The sequence below is a fragment of the Dermacentor andersoni genome, chromosome 1 (assembly GCF_023375885.2).
Source record: "Dermacentor andersoni chromosome 1, qqDerAnde1_hic_scaffold, whole genome shotgun sequence".
Taxonomy (NCBI): domain Eukaryota; kingdom Metazoa; phylum Arthropoda; class Arachnida; order Ixodida; family Ixodidae; genus Dermacentor; species Dermacentor andersoni.
In genome coordinates, this window is record NC_092814.1 from 388,101,238 (window position 1) to 388,114,263 (window position 13,026).

At 44.0% G+C, this 13,026-nt stretch overlaps 1 protein-coding gene and 1 long non-coding RNA gene across 2 annotated transcripts in view; both read left to right on the forward strand.

Moving 5' to 3' along the window:
• The window catches only part of LOC126518708 (organic cation transporter protein-like), a 332,875-nt gene that overhangs the window by 285,980 nt on the left and 33,869 nt on the right, over positions 1–13,026 (forward strand). The window lies entirely within an intron of this gene.
• LOC140215417 (uncharacterized) lies at positions 10,188–11,401 on the forward strand. The gene is made up of 3 exons (XR_011892368.1): positions 10,188–10,365; positions 10,444–10,578; positions 11,286–11,401. It is a non-coding gene; the product is annotated as an uncharacterized lncRNA (long non-coding RNA).

The following is a 13,026-nucleotide window of genomic DNA, read 5'->3' on the forward strand; positions in this document are numbered from 1 at the left end:
TGGAGGAGACTGCGGGTAAAAGTCACTTTAGAGTCAAGCGACTTGACTAGAGCCCGCAGCCTCCTTTACAAGGCAAACAGCGATTGAACAGGAGACATATATATACATAGCAATTGACTACATGTGAAATATGCACAAAAATAAACGCAAGAACACAAATTACCTGAAAAGCGCTCTTCAATTATTTAAGAAAGATTGAGTGACAAAATGTTCACGTAAAGCTGGTACACCAGTTATATAAATATTAAGACCTGATTTCAGAAACAAATTTAAAAGTGTTGGTAGTGTGTATGATATCTTTTCTGTAGAGTAATTGGCACGCGGAGTGACCACCTTCCACTGTTCCGTACACCTTGTGATGTAAGAATGTGTGTTTCTGGTGAGATTAAATAACTCATGAAGAAACTTTAAGTTCTCTTTTATCTCCCGTTTGAAAGCTTGACTTAACTTGTAATTATAAAGGTTAAACACGGGTATTATATTTGCTATCGGAAATAAGTCTGATGTGTGGGCATTGTAAGGCGGGTTAAATAGTACTCGCAAAAATTTTTTCTGATGTATATGTATCTTTTCTAGATTCGTATGTGATGTGGTACCCCACACGAGCAGACAATAATCAAGTGTAGAAAAAAATAGGGCGTTATAAATAAGAACCTTGATTCTGTAAGGTAAAAGAGATCACAGCCGCACCATCATGCCAACTACACGAGATAATTTGCCCAATATCGATTCTATGTGCATGTCCCAAAGCATATTTTGTGTGAAAATAACACCAAGTATTTTAAAATTACCTACAATTTCTAGGTTTACATCGTCATAAACAAGGTTGATGGAACTGATTATTTGCTTAGGTTTGGGCCTAAAGATTATTGCTTTTGTTTTGTTTATATTGATTTGTAGACAGTTTTGTTTTGACCATACATGAAGAATTTTCAGAGCAGGGTTAGCTTTATTCTCAAGGCTACTAGAGTCAGGTGACGAAAAAAAATACTGGCGTCGTCTGCGTACATTACGTATTTCGCATCTTTATAGATATTCACTAAGTCACTTATATATATGATAAACAGGAACGGGCCAAGAATGCTACACTGAGGAACGCCTCTGGTGATATGCTTCAAATTTGAGCGGCTATTGTTTATTTCAACATATTGATAGCGATTATCAAGATAAGATTTTATAAGGCTTCCACAGTGCCCTCGAATACCGTAGGTTTCAAGCTTATCAAGTAGAACCGGGTGAAGGATGCAATCAAATGCTTTAGTAAAATCAATCTAAATACCAAGGACAATGTTTTTAATTTCAAATTGCGATAAAATAAATTATTTTTGATGGAGTAGTGCTAATTCTGTAGACCGTCGTTTTCTAAATCCAAACTGGGCTGGAGAAATTAGGCTGTGCTTGTCAAAAAACTTCGAAACCTGCATTAGTATTAGTTTTTCTAGACCCTTCGAAAAAACAGGTAATATAGAAATGGGTCTATAATTTTTAGTGCCATTAACGTCACCTTTTTTGAACAATACAGACACTCTGGCTATTTGCATCCGCTTAGGAAAGATAGCGCTTGACAAAGACAAATTAAAAATATAGGTAATGTACGGGGAAATGATATCAAGCACATACTTGATAGGGCGAACCTGCATGCCTTCTGCATCGCAACTTGAGCTATTTTTTAGTGAAAGGAAAACTGATGTCACCTCGTGCTCAGTAAAGGGATGAAGAAAGAGGGAAGATGAATTCCTGTTTGGCATAAATTCACTAATATCAGACGACGCACTACCACCAGAAAAGTTTACAAGGTAATCATTAAAAACATTTGCAAGAGCACTTCCCGATACTTTGTTTCCGCCAAGTGTTAGAGTTTGTATTCGCGGAGCTGATTTTCGACGATTTAAGACATCATTTAACTTTTTCCATAAGGTATCAGGTTTGTTCAAACAACCCTCTAATTCTGCATGAAAATAGGACTTCCTATGGTATTTTAGTTCCTTATTTAGCTTGTTTCTATACGACTTGTATTCCTTTAATATACTTGGATCCTTAGTCTTGACGAACTTGTGATAGAGCGCGTTCTTATAATTAATATGTTTTAGCAATTCGGGGGTTATCCACGGCTTCCGTAATTTTTTACCGAGCCTGAGCTCTTTTTCTGGAACATGGTTCTTATATATTCGAGAGACTTCATCAATAAGCTTGCCATACGCGATTTCGACGTTATCTATTTCTAAAATTTGTTTAAGGTCGCACCGTAGAAGTTCGTCTCTGAAGCTATCTAGACGTGTTTGAGTAATACTTTGATATAGGATATACTCATGCTTCCTGTTCTTTTTAAAGTTGTGTTTTCTTAGAAAAAGAAATACAGGAAGGTGATCACTAAGATCGTGTGACATCACCCCGGCAGTAGCATTTTCAATGTCAGCATTTGTGATGAGCAAGTCCAACAATGTTTCACTTTCGGATGTAATCCTTGTTGGCGTACGGATTAAATTTTCATAACCATTTGAAGCTAAAATATTTAACATAGTCTTTTGTGGTACAGAAGTGGTCAGCATGTCGATATTAAAATCACCAGCGGACACCAAGTAAGTGCTATTTTCTGCAGTAAAAGACAGCAACTGTTCATAAAAAGAAAGGAACTGAAGAACATTTCCATTTGGAGGCCTGTAGCAAACAGAAAATATGTACTCATTCGCGCGAACTGTTACCATTCCAAAATCTTCGCAACAAACACAAAAGTCGGGAAGCAATTCACAACTTACATGTTCTTTCAACAACAGCAAAACACCGCCGCCACGGCGGTTCGTTCGGTTCACACAAAACGATCGATAATGTCTAAACTTAGGCAGGTCACGACCATCTCTGCACCAAGTTTCACTGAGCATTACAGCATCAAACAAAAAATGAAAACCATTGATAAAGTCATCGATATCTGTTTCTTTGTTATAGAGCGAACGAACATTAAGGTGAAGACACTTCAATGAACCAGCATGTTGATTTGAGACAAGATTATCTACCTCATGCGGAAAGAAGGGACTATCAGTAGCCATCTTTAAGCAGGAAAGATCAACTTCAGCACGCTCACAAGAGAGCAGGCTCAGGAAGGAAAGTCTGATCTGTGACGCACTACGATCACAGAGTCGCCCTCGGTCTTACGCAGCAAGATCTTTCCATTCCTGTGCCACGCGAATGTGTACCCATTCGCTTTAGCCCAGTCTTTAGCCTCTCGAAGCAGTTGCCGGTTGTAACTGGTCATGTTTTCCTGAAAGAATACCTTAGATTTCTTTTCCCTCAGCTTTGAGCGGCTGTCCAGCCACTGGTCTCCAACAGATTGCCTGAGATACCTCACAATTATACCAGGAATGCGGCCGGCTTTGCATGGAAGGCGGTGAAGGGCAGTGACATCGGTTTTACTAAGTACAGGGACTTCAATCATTGTGGCAAGAGAATTCACTTTCTCAAGCAAATTTTCATTGTCAGCTGCACTAACACCATGAATTTCTAGGTTGAACCTGCGGTTTCTCCATTCCAGCTCATTAAGATTCGCCTCTAACTTCTTCGTCGCATCGTCACTAGCGTGAGAGCGTTGTTCAAGGTGCTCAAGCCTTTTCCGGATTTCTTTCGTGTCCTTTTCTTGCGCGGCCAATCGTGCCAACATCTCGTCATACTTATCAGACATTAGTTGTACCGACCGCTCAATGCCTGGCACAGTCTCTTTGAGCGGCAACAACTCATCGAACTTTTGACTTATGTTCGCTAAAAGCGACCTTATATCAGTTAGTTCATCAGCTGACGACTTCCCGCTTGAGCCTTCACTATCCTTTCCTGCGACTCTGCATGCAGAGCAAGTCCACTTTTGTTTAGCCGATTCAGATTTTTTCTGATATTGTTTATCCGATAAGCCAGCACATTTCCCAATGTGGAAGAGCCCCTTACATTCGCCACATGACACAGACATTTCATCTGAGCTAACAGCTTCATTGCGTGAGCAACAGGTGCCTGCAGTTGCCATGGGAACAGGATACGGAAACACAGGGAAGCAGACTCGAGTGGCAGCAGCGGTAGAGTAGACAACATGAAATGAACTAAAGAGCGACTGTTACAAGGCGTGGACTAACCTGCGTAGAACAGGGGAATGTAAGCCAATGTGCCAGGGTCACTACCGCTGCTGCCAAAATGTCGTCTTCCACGTCGGCGGCTTTTATAGCGAGGAATCGGGACGGCAGTGGCACCCCGTGGCAGAAATCGTCGACGCTATCCGCTGTAGATAGCAGCCAGGCTGAGGAATCCGCACGTGTAGGTAACACGGGAACGATGCAGCACCAAAGACGAAAAGGGTAGGTAGCGCCACAAAGACTACCGCCGGAGACACAAGGGCCGTCGAAGAATCTGCGTAGAACAGGGGAATGTAAGCCAATGTGCCAGGGTCGCTACCACTGCTGCCAGAAATCGAGAGTGCACTGATCGCCCGGTCCCATCGTGGTCGGAGCCACCGACTTGATCTTCGGGAGCCTTCGGTTTTGGCTCCCCAAGATCTCAGTCCCTCAGGACATAAAGTTCTTGTCATGTCATGTCTTAGGTCGACCTGACCGCACCTAGCGTTTTGTGATATTGCCATCAATGATGGGGCTCCGTAAGCATGTTCCATGCGGTCAGTGCACTCTCGATTTTTAATTCACGTTTTTTTTTTTCTAAGGCAAGCAGTTTAAAGTTTTAATGTCAGTATAGCAGCGAACGTGTCCCGCTGAAAGCTTGCTTGGTTGCAGAAGCGGTGCATGACACAATGATGGTGGGCATTTAGCGCGTCACTTGCCTCTAGACATTGCCCTGCCGCCGAGGCAAGGAAGATAATGAAGATAAAGTGCTTAACAACTTCTTGCAGGGCCGTGCCGATGGTGATGCTGAAATCGTGACGAAATTCAGGGTGGTAATATTGACGTTATAGGTCCATTTTTTTTCATCGATTTCAATTTCAGAAACAGATTTTATATGAAGTGTCATGGTTCTTGTCTCGTGAATTTAAATATTGGTTCAAATAAACTCTATGTCCCACTTGCCTCCGAGGGTAGGTGCAAGCAGCGCGCACACACACAGACACACACACGCACACACACAGACGCACAGGTATGACACATGCTCGCCCACACACACATTTACACACGACCTTGCATGCACTCACGCACACGAAAATGTACGCATACACAAACTACAAACGCGCGTGTGATCGTACACGCATGCACGCACTCGTGTGCACGCAGATTCAAATACGGAGATACAAACAGACGCGCACACGCAAGTGTGCCTACACGCTCACGCACGCTCAAGACGTGCCACACGCATATACACTTCCTCTCCCTCCCTGCTGCCTCTGAGAAACCTGTACAAGCATAGTAATTGAGATTGCTTGTGCCATTACCATTCCAGCGCCAGCTGTGATAAAGTGCTTTACGTTTTAAATTTAGCGTTTCTTCAAATCAATGTGGCCACTGCCGGAAGTGTGCAAAACGATTTGTGCCCGTCGTGTGATTTCACCGCCCATTCCTCACTAAAACACTGCTTTACGCAGCACCAATGTTCCGACTACGTGTCGTAAATGCACATGTTCGTTGGAAAGGACTACCCTCTTCGCGTTCTCAATTGAACCTTGTTGATACTCGGCCATATGTTGAAATATAAATTCCTAAAAATTTTGTTATTCAGTTACGCCTGTGCATTGCCGTATAGTTCCACAAAATGACGAAGGCGCGATGTCCAGAAGTCCTGGACATGAATGGCACAGTCTTCTGCGAACCAACGACTATTGGAAGAGTTGTAAGAAATTCATTAATGTAAATTACAAAGAAATAGGGATCCGAGAAATGTGCCTTAATTTTGGTACACCGGAAAGAACAGGACATCGTGCTAGGCAGCATGTGTTATCATATGCATATTGCTTCCGATCACTGAGAATTCCACGTATCCTGTCGAGAAAAAGCCATTAATGTTGAGATGAGAATGTTTTAGGAGTAGCCGTTGGTGTGGAAATTTGTTAAATGCGTTTTTGAAGTTCAAGGCAAGGTATTGCAAGTGAAGCGCAAGAAACAGGGACAGACAGCGGGTACAACACATGTGCATGTGTCCTACTCTCCATCCGTCTCTGTTTTTTGCACTTCACTTAAAGCAGGTCGTACCTAGCAAAGCCGAATTTCCACGTTACCCAGGAAAGGGCAACGTCAGGTAGGTATAGGTAGAGTCTGGAACTTGCGTCGCTAAAAAATGGTTATAGTTGGGTGTCGCACAAAATATGTTCACGCAATCCATGGTGAGGAGGATGAAAAAAGCTATAGGACACTAACGTTTACAATCTCAAAGTATATAACATGTTCCATTAGTTTATAACGAACACTGGTCAGCAAAATGGGGCGATAACAGCTGCACAAATAACGAGGACCTTTTGTGGGGACCGGAACAATCTTGCGCGCTGTCCAGTTTTTCGGAATCACTCCTGGTGATAAGGATCAATGCTGGCAGTTTGGTGTTATTCAGCATTGTTGCGTTTATACCGTCGACACCACATGTATGTTCTAATTAATCAATTAGTTTCTCAGGCCGCTAAGACAATAAGTGATGCAAGGCATGGCATCCAGAGCCTGTGGTTGGTTGAACAGGACCATTCATTCCGTTCATCGAACAGAACCACTTGTTGGTTGGGAGGTATTAGTATTATTAGCTTTGCAGAATTTTTGGGCGTTATTTTGCAAGACAACCATCAGTTTTCAGGGAAAAAAAATGTTTTCTTTGTTAGCCAGTGTTCAGAACTTAGCTATGGCATTGCGCTGCTGAGCTCGACATCCTAAAGCTCTTGGATTTTGAAAAGTAGCGACAACTGTCAGCAGCGCCGGCTGCTTTTTCGCCAAGAGAATCACTGCGAGCAGTGTGACATTAGGCGGCGCCCATCAAGCCGTTCCTCTCTTTGCGTGAACAAACCCGACAACTGCGACAGCATTTCTCGCCGTATCGAACCCATCTATTATCAAGGGCGTGGCGGGGCGCAAACACTGCTTGCGAACGGATAGCGAGGCGCACGAGGCGCGTGTCGTCGGCCCAAACCAGGAAGCGCGTTGAATTCATCTTCCAATCGCGTAGTTCAGCGATGAGAGCCTTTCCCGGCTTTGAGAAGACGCAAGGGCTCTGCGACGTTGCTGTTCGACCCGGCCGCGGTGGCCCTATTTCGGTGGTGGCAAAATGCAAGAACGCTCGTGTGCTGCAAATTTATGAGCAGGTTGAAGAACCCCAGGAGGTTAAAATTAATTGAGAGTTCTCCACTATGGCGGGCTCCATATTCAGATTGTGGTTTCGGCACCTAAAGCTCGACAGCTCAACTCGGTGTTTTCAACTTTTTCCGCAGTGTAATATTTGTTGTGTGGGCATTAGTTGCGAGACCGTTTTGTGGAGCTACGGAGTCTTCTGTTTTATTGTCAGGAAGTATTCGTATAACGTTAAACTCCCCAGCCACTAAGCTACCGTGGCGGGTGCGCGGTTGCGTCGTCATCGCAGCAGGCCTGTCATTATCGTGAAAGCACGGTGTGCTAGCACGATGGAGCAAGGACGGTTAGGCCATGAAGAAGCCTCTTTGCGACCACTTTGGGGAAAACCTGCAGGGCGGATGGGCGGATACTCCAGCGGCTAAGCTGTCTCACCAAGCTCACACGAAGGTCCTTAATGGCGGCATCAGAGATAACCTGATACAAATTTTGGGACTATTTTGTATCGCACATGCCGGACGGCTAGTCAAGAAGACGATGCCTTGATGTTTGGTCTGTTCTTACATGTAGGCAAAACAGTTCAGCAGTTCAGCTACCTGGAGATCGCAGTAGAAATGTTACGCCGCTCTTCTTGACTTTGCAGGCGCACTGTTCGTCAAAAACATCGGTCAAGGCCATGCCTGTATTGCACTACGGGCGCCATGCGGGATCATAATTTTTAAGTATTACGGAATTTTTGAAAATCGCCCGCTGCGAATAGCGTAATTCTACTCCTTGAGCTGGATTATTCAGAGAGGAGAACATTACTTGCACGATAAATCGAAACGCATATTTAACTAACTAACAAAAAGTTATTAATTAAACCCTTAATTAATGACTTAAGGGAGCATATAGCAATTTATTAATTGTAGCCGGTCAGTTTGAAAGGCGCCTCGACTAGGAACGAATTTCCAGAATGACACCCGTGATGCGCCATCAAGCTCGCCGTAAAAACGCCCTCTTGTTGCACTTAACAAACCGCTCTTTTATGCATTGAAGCACAAAAGTAATTCGAGCACCCACATATTTGGTCCCATACTTTGGAAAATAATATCCCGAAACTAGTGTCATCCTTGAAATTCATTTGAAGTGGAAACGTCTTGCAGATTTACCGACTTCATTCATAAATCGCGATATGTGCCTTAAATAATTATTTAAAAAGTTAATTCGTGAATATTTGCTAATTAGTTAAATGTGTGTTTCAATTGCTCGTGCTAGTAATGTCCGCTCGTTTGAAGAATCCAGCTCAAGGAAAACAATTATGCTATCTGCAACAGGCAATTTTTTTTTTTATTTTGTAAAACTTCGAAATGACTACAAGGCCGTGTACCTGGAGTTCGTCGAAGACGTAACCACTGAAAAATCAGCGTCTTCAAGAGGTGCATATCCCGATTCCGATTACGCAAAGCTAAATACATCACGAGTTTTCCAACCGCAGCACCAACTGCGCAGCATCTTTGTTATATGTTTTCGTTTCTCGCTGTATATTTGAGTGCGCGTGTTGAATCTGCAACTGCCGGTGATGTCCAGATTGTGTTTGGCAACCCGTTCACCAGGGCGAGTGCTTATTTACCTGACCTCACTAAACAATAATCCAGTGCACGTGGTGTCCAAGTGGTGCATGCACCTGCAGCCCCCAACTGGCAATACATGCAGCACTTGGAGTAACCGTATGGACACTTAATCCTGAGCCGGAATGAAGATTACTGACAAGATACTTTTAGCTTGACGCTGCTGGCCCATACATGAACTTGGCGAAAATTATTGTGTCAATTATGCTGTGTCCTCTGTATTTTCAGTTTAGAATGAAGTAGCGGTCGTACCCTTCTTGAGTCGCCTTAATTATTATTCATGAAACCAAACTCCTAAACTTCAAAGCATTCGTTAGAACAATTCTCGAATATGCTAATATTTCATGGAACACGAAGCATGAGGTTATAAACTAGAAGGCATCCAAAGAAATGGTTCATTTTTAACAACTGTGAACTTTCTTAGTCACCCGCTGAATTACTAAAAAGGGCTGGCGTTCTTATCCTAGAGAACAGGGCGAAAGTAGCACAATTAAAACTCCTGTAGCAGCACAACCATGCTCCAAATATGTACACTACTAGATAAATTTCTTCAACGTCAGCTAGGCCTACACGTTCACAAACGATCTTTTACACTCATTGAATACACGCATCATTTTACCTGCCTGAAATATTCGCACTCTCCGACAGCAATAAGGAACTGGAATAAACGCAATTACTAATAACACATATTCGCTAAACCAGTTCGCAACAATAGTTGAGGAAATTTTACTGGCACTGCATGAATAAGTCACATTATTAGTATGCCTGAAGCTGTAACTTCTACTAAATATTTCCTTATTGTGTACGACTCATTTATTCTGCTTTTTGCCATGTGTAGCATATCTTGTACTTTGTACCCCCTGTATTGTACTTATCTAAACCTACTGATCTTTTTTTTTGTATTACTATACAGGCCGCAGTCAGGTCCAACCGGTAGTAATAACAAAAAAAAAACATAATAAATGAACGGTATATTCAGCTTACAAAAAGACAATGTCAACGGAAAAAACAAAATAGTTTGATAAAATAAAGTGCCGATGATTCTCCCTAACGCGAAATTCGAGCGTAGCTGGTGTTTTCAGCTCGCGATATATTGAGGCATCGCACCGATAACCGCCCCGACTGGAAAAGCCTCGACACGCGGCGCTGTAATAGACCGGCCACGCAGTTGCCGCGTCCCGGCAACTGCAATTTATGCAACCGTAATGTTCACCGCGAAACGTTTGCGGCGAACGCTGTGCGCGAAGGCGAGCTTTCTGGTTCTTTGTTTCTTTCCTCTGCACGGCCGCCGCTGGCGGGAATGCGTAGTGCTCCTGTGTATGCTCCCGCAGGGAGCAGGGTGGCGCTCGCACCGCTATTCGCCGAGCGCTATCACGTGGTGCAAAATGACGTCAAATGTTCAACTGCGTCGCTGCGAAGCCAACTTTATGGGCACGGCGCCCACTCCATCAGTGCGATCGAAACTGCGATCAGCGGACCGTCGAGCGTGCGTTGCACTGATCGACTCCAGGTTGCAGGTACGGTAATCGACGATATTAAGTTAATGACTTTGCTGAAGTGCTACGAAACACATCATTTCGACACCTATATTCCAGTATGACGGGGTGCAGCGCAGCAAACTGCGTAAATCACACGGAAGGTGCCAAAGCTTTTTACGTGGTGCCGTGAGGACGGGCCAGACCGGCCGGCTCCGAAAGGATATGCGAGGTGCGTTCGCCTTGTTTACAAAGGTGAGTTCGGCTTGTTTACAATAAAGCAGCATTTATCTCGAGTAACACTCCTGTACATGCTGAAATTCGTACGCCTGGCATGAAAGGTTGCTCACTCGTACGGTTTTTGGCGTGTGTGTGCAGCGCGACACAGACACGGGACAAAGAATGAACGACACGTCTTTGTCGCGCTGCACATATAAGCCAAGAATTGTTACTTACCAACTCGCCCAATTCGCTGTATTGCTTGTACGATTGTTCTGACTATGCGGCTCTAGAACAGTGTGATCAAAACAGTAAATGCTAGCAGATACAATTTGCCCGCTGGACCCTGGTTTTTCTCTACTCTGTCTTTTTTTTTTTGTCTACGTTCCCATTTTTCATGTAAGGTCGACTGATCTGCTGGCGTTCATTGTTTTGTAGTAAGCGAAAACATCATGCGCTCCCGCTGATGAGACAGCTGTGATAGCGTCTGCATTTCGCGCCGACAATATGTTGCTTGTTCGATCAGCCTTTGTCGACGTGACGAATGTAAAATTGTTTTTGCACGTTTAATAAGCGCTGTGCTATAGTAAATTAACCTGAGTAGCATGAAGAGATAAAATAAAATGTGTTGCCATATTACAGTCTGCAATGTGTGAATAATTACTATGCAAGCTTGCCATCTTATGTGATCAGTGCAATAAAAATAACCTGTTGTTACCCTTAATAACCTGTTGCCTTTCCAGTGTCTTTGAATTCTGCCCCCCAAGGCTCCAAGAACCAGCACTCAACCCCTGCTGTCAGCAGCCATGGCTCATCAATTCCCTTGTACGAAATAAATTTGGTGTACAAGGTTGTGCATCTTCAATGTTTTTGCACTTGCAGATTTGCTTCTACGAAGCAGCGTTCAGTTTGTGGTATGAATCGTAAGAATAAGCTTTGCATAAAATGTGCGCATGTGAGCACTTGAAATGCGTTTAAATCTACGTGTCTGAACCGCATATATCGAAAACGTGGAGCAGCAGTGAACGACGGTTAGTGATGAATGACGGTCACGTTTAACGGTCACTGACATAACTGCAGGCATGACAGTTCCCTTGACGACGATCATTATTCCTCTGGTTTCTGCAGCCAAATGCGCTCACAGAAGTGTCCACCTTAGGTGTGTGAAGTTTTCTTTAAACACCCTTTAAAAAATTCCGTGCCTTCCTACCTCCGCGAGAAAACTTCATATGCATGCTGAAAAACATTGCAACGCTTTTTGTTGCAAGGTAATGCGCGTTTGCACGGGAACTTTTGACTTGTTCCACAGACGGGCGTACTCGCGCTTTTATTTCGAGGGGTTCCTACTCCTTATATGTACATTCGTGCTTGTGTTTGCATATGTGCGTGTATATTTGTACATACAAATTAAAAATTTGGGGGGTTGGCACCTCTCCGGCTACGCCAATCGTTCTAGCGCAGCCTGCATTGAGAGTGTCATCTTTCTCAGCGCTTGCGAACAATTGCCGCATGTAGCTCGCGACCAGCAGACAAAAAAGCAAATGGAACACCGTGCGGCATCTGCCTCCTGCGCGCACGAGGAGCTGCTTCACTGCAGAGCTTGTACACAACGGCGGACCTATGCGCAACTCTGCTCCCTGCAGGAGCAAATACACTAGGAACGCGCCATCTGGTGGTGCTTCAAGGTGGCGTTCTCCGCTTTCCTTTGCGTGCTTCCGCTACACCCTCCTCATCCGCTTTCCTCCTCACGCTTTCTTCCGCTCGCCGTATTTCATACCCCGCTGCGCTCCGCGTTCGCCCTTTCATCTTGCGCTGTGCTCGTTCGCTCGGTTACACCAAGGTACAACGCCGAGGGCCGCGAACGCTCAACGCAGGAACAGACGCCTGAGAGCTGCGCTCTAAAAACGTAAATACAAATCGTGTGTCGCATAGTGTTGCATAATGAACATGTTACATACCGAAGTTGATGTTCGCAATTGTATTAACGAAGGATTGTAGTGAACTAGTGGAAACACCTACTTGTGGTAGTTTGTTCCAATGGGCAGTGGCGGCTGGAAACAAAGAATAATTGTGTGAATTTATGTCGCTTATGGTTTGTTTGACCATTTTGCTGTGACCCGTGTGAAGTAAATGTCTTGTGAGGTCGTGAAGATAGGCAAAGCGACTTCAAGTGGCCTTTATAGAGCTGATACATAATTTTTAACCTCGACAGGGCTCTTGATGGGCTGGTGACTGCAGATTAGCTTTCATAAATAACTGGCTAACACTTATCCATCCTGAATAATCTGAGACGGCAAACCGAACCGCTCGTATTTGTATTCGTTCCAGTTTATCAATTAAATGTTTCTGATGCGGGCTCCAAATTGTATCGGCACACTCTAAGGTAGGTCTTAGTACACTTTCAAACTTTGAATTTGACTAGAGCTGTAGCTCCTTTTCAAAAGTGACAATTTACTCCGCGCTTGGTGACCAATTGCGTTGTTA